The sequence below is a fragment of the Saccopteryx bilineata genome, chromosome X, assembly GCF_036850765.1.
Source record: "Saccopteryx bilineata isolate mSacBil1 chromosome X, mSacBil1_pri_phased_curated, whole genome shotgun sequence".
In the NCBI taxonomy this organism is placed as follows: Eukaryota; Metazoa; Chordata; class Mammalia; order Chiroptera; family Emballonuridae; genus Saccopteryx; species Saccopteryx bilineata.
The window spans coordinates 111,433,570-111,441,981 of NC_089502.1; the positions used below are offsets into that span (position 1 = coordinate 111,433,570).

The 8,412-nt window shown below is 43.7% G+C and overlaps 1 pseudogene; it reads left to right on the forward strand.

Annotated features, from left to right (window-relative positions):
• Nucleotides 1-3,009: 3,009 nt before the first annotated feature.
• On the forward strand, nt 3,010-3,160 carry LOC136317890 (U1 spliceosomal RNA; annotated as a pseudogene).
• The last annotated feature ends 5,252 nt before the right edge of the window (nt 3,161-8,412 follow it).

Here is an 8,412-nt window from a genome sequence, read left to right on the forward strand (position 1 = left end):
CCACTGTGTGTCACCACCAGAAGAGTTCAGGGGACCTTTCTATTATTTTTTCCTACTTTTTTATTGAATTTATTGGGGTGATATTGGTTAACATAATTATACAAGTTTCAGGTGCCCAATTTACAACACATTTCTGCACACCCTTTCAATCCTTTTTTATAGCTGGTTCCACCACCCAGTGCCTGCCTAGTCCTGTGCACAAATCCCCAGTGGCTTGAGTATGGTCTGCCTCATGTCAGAGAGCCTTCTTTCTGACTAACTGGGGCTCTTGATGGACTGAACTCACTCAAGAGTGACTGGGCATCTGTGTTTACCCAACCTGGTGCTACCATGTTGCACACACCATATCTCACAAGATCACCAGACCATCCTCAAAAGCAGATACCATTATTCCTGTTAAAACAGCTCAGAGACGTTAGGTGACTTGCTCATGATCTACAGCAACCTTTCCTAAAATGGGTTCTATAGAACACTGGTGGCATGGTGAGAAAATGTTAGAAAACATCATATTCAATACCTCCCAATTGGAGATTCAGAATGGACATATATACTAAAGGCTCTAAGAACTATTTGACCTTTTCTTTAAAATAATTGACATCCTTTCTCAACACCTAACACCCCAACTCCTTTTCACTGTTTAAAAAAAAACCCAATTTATTTGGCCATAGAACAGTTTCCCCATGCAATTTGTAGTAGATTAAGTTATCACACAGCAAAAATGTACCCCCCCAAAAAAACTTCATAGAAAGAGTAAACTTCCTTGTCTCACTGATGAAAGGCTTGGCCATGTGACTTGCTTTGGCCAATGTAATGAGGATGATAGTGACAGTATACCAGTATCAAGCCTAAGCCTTAAGCAACATCACATGTTTTTATTTGCCTTTTGTGCTTTTTCATTCTCCACGAGAAGAACATGCCCCGGGTGGATGCTTCCCTCCATCCCAGACCCCAGAGTAAGATACATGAAGCAGAGCTGCCTCAGCCAACCTGCATGAGTGAAAAGTAAATGCTAATCATTGCATGCCACTGAGTTTTAGGGTTGCTTGTTACACAGCATTTTTATCAATGGCAATAGCTAACTGATACATGATTATTATTTAATATATCATGGAATCCTAGCACATAACGGAAGCCTCTTTAGGGAATGCTGAGGTACTGTCAGTAAAAGAACAAGCCAGAATCACACTCAAGTTTTCTAATTCCAAAGCCTGCTTGCCTCACTGCATCAAGCTGAGGGAGATAGGCAACAGCAGCCTCCCAGGTTGGAAGGCTGCCCTGAGATACTGTGTTTTGGGATTTCTTACTGCAAGATGAAACACAGGGGATGAGGCAGGTGAGGGTCATATAATAGAATCGTCAGGGTGGACTGGAGCCCTTTGGCAGGAGTACCAGAGGCAAGAAACACATACATGCAGCTGTAACCCATTCAAGGCTGAGTCCTTGGAGGCACTGGATTGTTGAGGTTACAATCTCAGGTTTTGTTAGGACTGCTTTCAAATTCTTTCCTTTCTTAAACCTCCAGAAGTACATTATTTCCAAGGTTCTTGTCAGAAGCCTAAATTCATACTAATTTGCTGAGTCGGTACAAAGTGTAGAATTGATGGTACAGAAAGACATTAAACAACCTACAAGCCTTTAGACCATGTCAACAGATCATCCATAGCCTCAACTGCAGAAACATTTCATTAAATCCTTGCAGTTTCTCCCCAAAGAATAGGAATGCCCTTCTATCATTTAAAAACAGATGGAAGCCTGGCATAAGTTTCATTCCAGCTAGGGCAATGGATTCACCTGACCTAAGCTCTAGGGAGGGTTGGTTAATCTTTATCCAAGAAATATATCTTGAGCACCCTTGAGTGTGTGTGTGTGTGTGGGGGGGGTGGTGGTGGTGGTGCTGCAATACACTTCTGGGTTTTCAGGGACCCCCAGCCTGGAGCGGAGAGAGATGGGCCAATGACAGTCACAGTGCACTGTGCTGAGGGTGTTGGCAAGGTCAGATGATTCTTTATAGGCAGACAAGTAACTATCAGGGGCTGTCCATGAACAAAATCCATTATGAAGCCCCCTATACTCTGCCAAATAGAGGTTGGAGAACTACCCTCACAGTTAAGCAAGTACAATGTGCACAGAATGGGTGTGATTCTTTTCTATTTTGTTAAGCCCACCCAGGGACTGTGATGAGCTAATAGAGTGAATGAGCTCTAAAATGCCAACCTAAGGGGAATAGGAGCATTCTTATGAGGTAGCCCTGGAATATGATTAGAAATTAAGAAACGCTAAATTGATGTTTCTGTCTGGCTTTTTCTCTCCCTTCCTCTCTCTTTAAAGTCAATAAATAAATTTTAAAAAAGAAATGCTAAAGTGATAAATCTAATCCCTTGCCCTAAGCTCTGTCTGGGAAAAGACTGAAATAAAAAGAGGTTGGTCAGCTATGGAGATTTCTGGAGAAATGACACTTGACACCAACAGAAGCTGGTGGGTCCCACTGAGCAACTCCAGAGGAAAGGTCTTGGCTCAGGGTCCTTAAGCTCTCGGGTTTCTTCTGCCCAATAGCCATGAGCAGGGCTCTGGGAGTCCGGTGAGGCAAGTGTGATACCCAGGGCACAAATTTAAGGAGTCACTCGCTGTCAGGGTCATGGGAGTGCAGAGTAAGTACTTGGCAGTTGAGTGTGCCCTGCATTCCTCCCTTGCTTCACTTGAGTCCCAGCCCTGGCAGAGAGGCTAAGGCCTTAACTCCAGACTTGGGAGGTATGTTTTAAATGCTGGCTCAGTCATTTATTAGTTCTGTGATCTTGAGCTGGTTCTTAGCTCTCTAAACTTCAGTTTCCTCATCTGTAAAATAGGGATGTAGTTCCAATCTCAGAGAGGAATAAATGAGAATGTTGCTTGCTGAATAATAAGCACAGCGCCTTCAGTAAATGGTTATGACTAGCTAAGCAAGGTGTCCTCACTGCTGAGAGAGAGTCCTCCTTCAGGCTTAGCTGAGAGATGTTCCTTAAGATAAGATATATACTTACTTGGCAGGGGAGATACCATGATCACGAAGGTGGTTTTCTTGGGAGGAGGCTTGTCCATTGCACTCTGGATGTACCGATCCTTGAGATTTCCCCAAATGTGGGAAACTTGACTGCATAAGTTGTGGTAGTGGGGGACTCTCTTATTAAAAAAAAACGTCACTGTAGTGGATGCAGTGATGTGCCACCCAGATTCCCCTTCAGGACCACAGGGCTGACTTCCACAGCTGCTGAAAGAACCACTGTCAGGAATACCTCAGCTGCCCACTTTGCAGGAATTGCTTCAGGTGCAGAAAGCTGCTTCTTAACAGGTCAACTCCCGTCCCAGGGCAGCTTGCATCCAATGGCTGATGATCTGAGGGCACACAGACCTAGGGCACTCACCTTAACTTGGTACAACTCTGAAAGACTCTCTTAGCTCCAAAGCCTCCACAAGATCGGCTAAGGCCTGTCATGGCTTTGGGAGTTCTTCATCTGCCCAGTCCACCTTCCCTCACTCCCCTTCTAGCATTCACTCCCGAAGCTATCTTTTGTAAACTCCTGGTCCTTCATGTGCCAACTCCTCTTGAGGTCTGCCTCCTGGAGAGCCTTACTTACAATAAACATCCCACTGCTTCCTCTTTCTCTGCTCACCATATTAATCAGGATTCTTTTGGTTGTAAACTTAAGCAGAAAGGACCATGTGTTGGGTCACCAAATCCTGGGAAACTCGAGAGGTAGGAAAAATGGAAACCATTGGGTCTGCACACAGAGACCGAGATGCTCTCTTTCCCTCAGATTTACGACTCTCCATGTGCATATTAGTCTCTCACAGGACTGTTCACAGCTTCTGAATTTTGCATCTGAAATCTGTCTTCTTGAGAAAAACGGACTCTTTTCTAATTTAGGAAACTCCAAAGAGAGTTATAATTTGGAGCATTTTGGTTTAGGTGTTACTCTGGACCAATTAGCAGAGAGCCCAGGGACCATGTAAAAAAGTGGTCACTGTCTTCAGAAACACCAAAGAAGTTGACAGAGGAAGAGGAGGAAGAGAAGTTTGGCAGATAAAGTAAAAGGTATCCACTTGTAGAGAATGTTTTCATATTTTTGGCTGCTTGGGTATCTGAATGCCCTGTCTCTGAATCTAGGTAGGAGGCAGAGCTCTCCTATCAGTCAAGAGCTAAAACTGCATAGTACTTACTGTGGCAGACACTGTTGTGTACACTCATAAGCACTTGGAATTTAACAATCCTGTGAGTACCAATGTAAACACGTGTGCCTTTCCATGCAGGGCGAACTGGATGAGCAGGGAAGTTAAAGCTACCCTCAGCCAATGATGGATGGGAATTGGTGGATTAAATCTCCAGTTTCCTCACTGTTTAGGCGGGGCAACTCCAAGAGGATCTATACTGCCTCCCAGAGGCCCCAAAGTAGGAGAAAGAGCCCTAGGTGCCCACAGTGATGACCTGCTCCATGATATGTCCTTCATCAGCTTCTCCCTTTTCTTACCTCAATACCTCACTTCCTCACTGTACTTCTTGGAATCATTTCTCAGGTAAACTACTTATACTCCAATTCTTATCTCAGCTTTTCCCCTAGGGAAAGCCAAACTCAGACATTTGCCTTTCCACCATTCCCAGTGGAGAAGCCTTGTGCACTAAGTCTCAGCCAGTCAGATATACCTGCTGAAGATTTGAATCTGGAGCCAATGACAGTGGGAAACCCTTTCTGGCAGCAACCATGATGGCTGAAACATTCAGATTTCAGCAGATACCAGTGATCAAAGTAGTCAAGTGTCTGTCATCTGTTGGCAGTACAGATTGGTGCTCTGGCTGGCTGAAGTCTGGTTCCCCAACTGCTCTCTGATCTTACCTGCTTTCCAAGGCTAGTTCTGTAGCTTTTCTGGCACCTTAGTGAATGAAGCATCTAATATTGCTTCAACAATTTCTTTAATGCTTCAATTAAGCCAGACCTCATTCTAAACACCAAGCCACCATCAGCTAATGTGGCTTCCCAGATCATTTGCTCATAAGCAGAGAATGTAATCGTCAGGCTGGCGGGGGTGTTTGGCATCACTCTGCATTAGTCTGATTAGTCATCCTGTTTTGTCGATTTAAGTCTCTGTTGAGCTGGAGGAGCAAGCCAATCCATTTTCAGGGGGCCGAGAGCATCCGGTTCTTGAGGCTGCCAGGCTGAGGATCTGACTGCTGCCAGCAGCGGATTCACCAAAACACCACCTGAGAAGAGAGCAGGCAGACACAACTCCTCCGTGTCCCTTGAATCAGGTTCTTCTCACTTGAAAGAGCAGCATTAAGAGTTCCACCTGCCACTCAGTCAGATTCACATGTGAGCTTCCCTTTTCAGAGCAAGAACACAAATGCAGTGAGCTGGGGAAGGTGCCAGTAGGAAGATCTTTCTGAAAATATTCTGTGAAGAAAAGAGTAAGAACAGAATGCTAAATGTGCAGCTTGGAGCTGCCACTAAAACCTCCATAATGCAGTGAAGGGGAGGGTAAGAAAATATTTTCTTAGTCTCTGCCTTCTTCCTTGTATTGATAAAATTAATGTTGCTAAGTGCCAGTCTCCTCTAAATATGTGCAGAAGAAATAATAAGATAGGATAGGATAGAATAGGATAGGGCAAGGCAAGACAGGATAGGATAGAATAGAAAGAATAGAATAGAATAGAATAGAATAGGAGTAGAATGGTGTAGCCTAGTCCAGGACAGGATAGAATAGAATAAACTGATCTCATTACAGGCAAACAAAACCATTTCACTTAGTGGCTCCTACATCAACTTTTCCTTTCTCCCATGAAACAAATGGCCTGCAGCTTTACCTTCCAGCAAAAAGGGTCAAAATAAGCAAAAGAAAGTTCCCTTGTTGCCTGGGATTGACTTGGGGTGGGGGAGAGGCCGGAATGCCCTGATTGGCTGACGCTTCATTTACACACTGACACACTCCTCTCTTGGTAATAATATTTGCATTTAACAAGCCATTTTCTGGGCCGACATTTTGCATCTAGTTAAATGCCAACAAATCCAGAGAGATGTGGCTTTGACCTGCGTTTCTGCCCTTTTGGACAAGCATCGGATACTGTGGTACTTTGTTTCTAATTTCAGATATTCCACACTGGATTCTTTCACTTCAGATATTTTTTTTAACTGGATGAAATGTCTCATACTTCATATCATCTCTGCTGAATGTTTAATTGAAAAATGTTGTTAAGAAGACATTTGGCTTAAATGATCTAAGTACATGCATAGATACTTCCTTTCTAAAAGTAAAATGGTTTTGAATGATTTTTGTTATTATGAGAGAATTACATAAAAACCTGCCTTAAAATGTTAAATGCAGTATTTTTAAAGAACTTATGGCTTTCCTAAATAAGAGGAAGGAGAAAGTGCTGCTGAAAGTACTTTAAAGAGTCTAGGGAGAGTGTGGCATGGTAATGGAACTTACAGGTTCTGGAGGAAAACAATGTCCAAACTTTGAGCCCTCCACACCATATATCCCTGAAATGAGGAAAATGAGGCATAGAGGAGTTCAGGGACTTTCTGCTTCTCCAGGTTGCTCCATGACTACAAATGAGGCGATGAAGGGTGCATGCATTCCACATCGGCTTACCACTTTCCTTCCAGTGACCTTCCACAAGCCCTGCTCATGGCTCTGGGACCACATCCTCCAGCCATAAACTGAAGGCCAGTTGGCTCAAGGTTAGCCTCTTCTTAACATTTTGGCATTGGGACCCAGGGAGTTTAGATGGTCTCCTCAGTCAGATGTTTGTACTGAGAAGTGATGAACACTTGGTCTTATGCAGAAGGAGTGCCTATCAAGTAGAAAAGTGTGGACAGGGGTCTGTGTCCTGGTGGGCTAGGAGGCCCTGACCCCAGCTCCTAACCTCCCAACTCTTGTCTGCCATCTCCCCTGAAACTTGCCTGTACTGCATGCTCTGGGGTCACTGAACTATCCCAGCTTTGTTACCAAAGCCTCTTTACTTTAGCTAGTTTGGTGTGTGTGTGTGTGTGTGCATATTAAGTTTTATGAAATCAAGCAATCTTTGACTTCCAAAAGAATTGGAAACCAAATTGCTATAGAGCAGGTCCTATTTTCTTAGCAACTTTAATTCTAAAATGAGAGGTATATCTTCATTTAAAGAAGAAAAAGATTAGCAATAGGCTAAGTTTTATGAATTTTAGTTCATAAAAATTTAGAATTATGATCAGGCCTTGGAATTGAGGCTTTTGAAATTCATGAACAATGTGAAAATTGCCCTTTAAATCCTTTTCTTTTTCTTGTCTTGGTTCTGAAGAATTTCTCATATGTTTAGTCTTCTAGCTCTACATTCATAGGGTCTCTGACACCATTCAATCATTTATCAGACCTTAAGTGCCTACTATGTGCCTGGTATTTTATCATAAACTGTGAATTCAGAGATTGATAAGAAAAGTTCTTCTCCTAAGAAACTCAGTTATTAGGTTAGACAGTCAGGAAATTGATAAGTATAACAGAATAGTAGGGCTCTGGCTGAGGTGGTCACAAGGTGGTCTGGGAGCCCGGAGACAGCATACTCCAAGAAATGAAGCTTGAGCTAAGCCTTGATGGCTAAGTATATCACTTCAGGTCCTCAGGGAATCAGACGGAGGATGAAATTAGATACTTATGAAGGACAAAGGGTGAGGAGAACAGGAGTAGGCAGAAAGAGGCTTCAGAGGACAATGCAGATCTGACCCCTGAGAAAGGAGAAGGAAGGAAGGAAGGAAGACGGGAGAGAAAGAGCCTCAGACTGGAGCAGAGTTCTGAGAGTTTCAGCTAGGCTGATGGGGGGCCCAAAGCAACAATTACCTGTCAGAGAGATTCTGTGTCAGTTAGGATGGTGCGGCTCTGGTGCCCCTGCCGTGCTGTCATTGGTGGAAACAGCCTGGGGGGTGTGGCCTTAGCAGGAATGCTGCTGTGCATCCTGAAGGTATAGCGCATGGGGGCTGTCAGCTAACGGCACTCCTCCCAGAACGTTCTCCACCGAAGGGAAGCCTGAGCAGTGTCCTCCCATGTCTGCCGCACTAAATGAAGTGTACTTTGGTGGGGAAAGCTGTTTCCAACAGAGAGGATAGCATGAGCAATGACCTGAAGGCAAGACGGAGCATGGTAAGCTGGGGTCGATGGCAGATAGTTTGTATTATGCCTGTGGGCCAGAGGGAAGTTAGACTTTAGTCCCAAAATAAAGTGAGTAATTAAAAAATTAAAAGGAAAACGACATGATCAGATCTCCTTGACAGGGGTTTCAAATGTCAATTAAAGTTGGGCTGTAAGATTTACATTTTAAACCCCCAAATGCTCTACCTCTTCATGGCTAAAAGCTAACAGTTATTGAGTACTTACTGTATACTAAGTGCTTAGTATTTTATATAGTAACTGAATGGG